Consider the following 4,708-nt stretch of genomic DNA (forward strand, 5'->3'; position numbering starts at 1 on the left):
CAGTTTTTCTACCTCAACCCCATTTTGACAAAGCGTAGCCTGCCTAGGAACAAGTTGGCATTTGCGAGATGCTGCTACTGGTGCCGCCGCTGCTGTTCTTGCTGCGGGAGGCCATACATCTACCCAGTGGGCTGTCACAGTCATATAGTCCTGAGTCTGCCCTGCTCCACTTGTCCACATGTACGTGGTTAAGTGGACATTGGGTACAACTGCATTTTTTAGGACACTGGTGATGTCTGTGTACATTCTCGGTATCGCCTGCCTAGAGAAGTGGAACCTAGATGGTATTTGGTACCGGGGACACACTACCTCAAGCAATTCTCTAAGTCCCTGTGAATTAACGGTGGATACCGGACACACGTCTAACACCAACACAGCTGCCAAGGCCTGAGTTATCTGCTTTGCAGCAGGATGACTGCTGTGATATTTCATCTTCCTCGCAAAGGACTGTTGGACAGTCAATTGCTTACTGTAAGTAGTACAAGTGGTCTTCCGACTTCCCCTCTGGGATGACGATCAACTCCCAGCAGCAACAACAGCAGCGCCAGCAGCAGTAGGTGTTATACTCAAGGATCTATCGGAGGAATCCCAGTTAGGAGAGGACTCGTCAGACTTGCCAGTGACATGGCCTGCAGGACTATTGGCATTCCTGCCTAAGATGGTGGTGTGGTTTGCAGGAGCTTGGGTACAAGACGGAGGGATTTAGTTGTCAGTGGACTGCTTCCGCTGTCACCCAAAGTTTTTGAACTTGTCAATGACTTCTGATGAATGCGCTCCAGGTGACGTATAAGGGAGGATGTTCCTAGGTGGTTAACGTCCTTACCCCTACTTATTACAGCTTGACAAAGGCAACACACGGCTTGACACCTGTTGTCCGCATTTCTGTTAAAATAATTCCACACCGAATGTGTGATTTTTTTTGTAATTTGACCAGGCATGTCAATGGCCATATTCATCCCACGGACAACAGGTGTCTCCCCAGGTGCCTGACTTAAACAAACCACCTCACCATCAGAATCCTCCTTGTCAATTTCCTCCTCAGCGCCAGCAACACCCATATCCTCATCCTGGTGTACTTCTACAGTGACAGCTTTAATTTGACTATCAGGAACAGGACTGTGGGTGCTCCTTCCAGCACTTCCAGGGGGCGTTCAAATGGTGGAAGGTGCCACCTCTTCCCGTCCAGTGTTGGGAAGGTCAGGCATCGTAACCGACACAATTGAACTCTCCTTGGGGATTTGTGATTTAGGAGAACGCACAGTTCTTTGCTGGGCTTTTGCCAGCTTAAGTCTATTCATTTTTCTAGCGGGAGAATGAGTGCTTCCATCCTCATGTGAAGCTGAACTACTAGCCATGAACATAGGCCAGGGCCTCAGCCGTTCCTTGCCACTCCGTTTCGTAAATGGCATATTGGCAAGTTTACACTTCTCCTCAGACGCTTTTAATTTTGATTTTTGGGTCATTTTACTGAACTTTTGTTTTTTGGATTTTACATGCTCTCTACTATGACATTGGGCATCGGCCTTGGCAGACGACGTTGATGGCATTTCATCGTCTCGGCCATGACTAGTGGCAGCAGCTTTAGCACGAGGTGGAAGTGGATCTTGATCTTTCTCTATTTTACCCTCCACATTTTTGTTCTCCATTTTTTAATGTGTGGAATTATATGTCAGTAATATATAAATAGCAATGGCCTACTGTACTGTCTGTACTACTACTGCTGGTCACCAAAATGCTGCACTGTCCTACTATATACTGCTCACAACAATGCAGCACAGATATGGATTCTTGAAGTGATACGGAGCTGCAAGATACGGAGCTGCAAGATACAGCAATGGCCAGCAATGGCCTACTGGCCTACTTGTGGTCACCACAATGCTGCACTGTCTTAGTATATACTGCTCACAACAATAATGCAGCACAGATATGGATAGTATACTTGACACAGAGCTGCAAGATACAGCAATGGCCTACTGTACTGTACTATATGTATACTGCTGGTCACCAAAATGCTGCACTGTCCAACTATATACTGCTCACAATAATGCAGCACAGATATGGATAGTATATTTGACACAGAGCTGCAAGATACAGCAATGGCCTACTGTACTGTACTACTATAATTAATTAGATTATATACTGGTGGTCCCCACAATGCAGCACACTGAGCACAGATATTTGCAGCACACTGAGCACAGATATGGAGCATTTTCAGGCAGAGAACGTAGATATTTGCAGCACACTGAGCACAGATATTTGCAGCACACTGAGCACAGATACAGAGCTTTTCAGGGAGAGAACGCAGCCACATCCTCTCCGTTCAATCTCCAATGCACGAGTGAAAATGACGGCAACACGCGGCTCTTTATATAGAATACAAATCTCGTGAGAATCCGACAACAGGATGATGACGTCCGGGCGCGTTCGGGTTAACCGAGCAAGGCAGGAAGATCTGAGGCTGCCTCGGAACCGTGTAAAATAGGTGAAGTTCGGGGGTTTGGATCTCGACGAACCGAACCAGCTCATCTCTAATTGTAACCTTAAAAAATTACTGTAATACTGTAGGAAACTAGTGTGTCTGTAACAATAATAATGATTACCACTTTCGGAGCTTGCTACCTCCGGCTCCTGGGCAGGTGGGGTAGGCTCCTGGATGGGTGGGGCACGTGCTTCTGTGGAAAAATAACACTGTAAGATAAGCTACTGTACAGTACAATGAAATACAGTACAATAAATAATGGATAAAAAATAAATCATGGAGCCGCTCTCCCACCCAATTCGAGACATCAACACCACCATTTTCAGGGGGTGTGTATTCCAGCACCAGGATCCCAACCGACATGATCCCAAGTCATGAAAGTCGCAACAGAATTTTCAGTACACAATTACATTGGGAAGCGAGTCAGAAATCGGAGAGTAGTGTGCTTACCGGATGAGATGGGGCCTGGTGGCTCCTCCTCCTCCTCCTCCTGGCCATGTGTTGGGCACACAGGTGGCGGTGGTACTGTGGAAAAAAATAAATAACAGTACTGTAAGTGAAGCTGTCAATTTGTAACGTGTACTGTACAGTATCCAGGACACATGTACAGTAGTGTAATGATGACAGTCGCACCAGCATTCTCGTTACACAATATCACTGGGACGCGAAGCAGAAATCAGAGAGTAGTGTGCTTACCGGCTGCATTGGTGCCTGGCGCCTCATCACCAGCCAGGGCATGTGGGCTGGCAGGTGGCGGTGGTACTGTGAAAAAAAATTAACAGGACCATAAGTGTAGCTGTAGTGTATAAATTATGTACTACTGTATATAAAAGCGAATTTCTGTCCTTCTGTCTTCTATACAATTCCACAGTTTACAAGTGAGGATTGTGAAATTTGGCATACAAGCGTATTAAAACACGGCGGATGCAACTAATACAATTAGAAATCCCTAACACCCCTAGGGGGGAGACAGCAGCACAGAGTATGTCAGCAGACAGCATTATACCGACTGCCTGGACCTATTTACAACACACTCGGTACACATATGACTTACAGGCTGGGAACAAACACTGTGGGGGTAAGACACCCCTAGCACTCCTAGGGGTGGGCCAGCAGCACAGACTATAACAGGACATGCATGATACAGTATGTCAGTGATAACAGGGCTGAATGTGACATGGACAGTGACATGATGTGAGGAGGGGAATGCAGATAGCACAAACCCACACACTGAGAGTTATATACTGGAAGTAGCATGGTCCCCCTGCAGCACAGAGTATATCAGGATACTAGATCTCCAACAAATGTAAATTAACAAACAACTACTGTATCACTGTAATTTACCATCCTCATCCCGTAGCGAAGCACGGGTATTCAGCTATCTACAGTACAATGCAAATTATACTGTGTTTAAGATTTAATTTTGTTTGTAAACAGACATTCTTAACATCCCGGGCCGCCGGATCTCACAGGAAATGTCCCACCCGGATTGCGGTGAGTTATCTGTGCTGGTCAGGACAGGGGGGGTGGGACTATATAAATCACTATGTACACTACTGTATTTGACAATGCTTACAGGCTTGGCAGCTCCTGGCCCGTCTTCTCTGCCGTCATGCTCCCAGCCCTGTAAAAATATATATATACAGTATAATGGCAGCATACTGTACAGCCAATGAAATTCAACATTGACAGCATCTTTATGACATCACAATCAATGGAATTGTTCATTTTAGTACCCTGCATCTAATCACTCAGGAGGGCATAGTGTACTGTACTGTCTTCAAAACTTAAGGGGCACATTTCTAAATATGACATCCAGTACACTTACAGTATCGCTACAGTACAGTAGGTCCAGGGTATTAGACAGAACACTACCTTTATAGACATTGTTACACACATTAGCATTGCCCTTATAAACATAATGACACACATCAACATGCGGCCCTCCCACCCTTAACCATCTTAGTACTGTTCATTACAGTATAAATTGATTTCATGACAGATGATGCAGCACTCACCTGAATTCATCTTATTCACGTCACATCACAGTAGTGCAGTTTATTCACGTCACATCACAGTACTGTCCTTGATTCACATTGTGTCACACAGTAGAGCACCTTATTCACGTTACTTTACTGTACTGTACGTCACAGTAGTGCAGTAGTATATCCACATTATGTCACAAAGTAGAGCTCTGGCACAGTCATAAACCTTATAACACATTATGCA

At 45.4% G+C, this 4,708-nt stretch overlaps 1 long non-coding RNA gene across 1 annotated transcript; it reads right to left on the minus strand.

Moving 5' to 3' along the window:
• Window positions 1–2,929: 2,929 nt before the first annotated feature.
• LOC134970065 (uncharacterized) lies at window positions 2,930–4,105 on the minus strand. The gene is made up of 3 exons (XR_010189639.1): window positions 4,056–4,105; window positions 3,176–3,241; window positions 2,930–3,004 (listed from the first exon to the last, which is right to left on the minus strand). It is a non-coding gene; the product is annotated as an uncharacterized LOC134970065 (long non-coding RNA).
• Window positions 4,106–4,708: the final 603 nt, after the last annotated feature.

The sequence above is a fragment of the Pseudophryne corroboree genome, chromosome 11 (assembly GCF_028390025.1).
Source record: "Pseudophryne corroboree isolate aPseCor3 chromosome 11, aPseCor3.hap2, whole genome shotgun sequence".
In the NCBI taxonomy this organism is placed as follows: Eukaryota; Metazoa; Chordata; class Amphibia; order Anura; family Myobatrachidae; genus Pseudophryne; species Pseudophryne corroboree.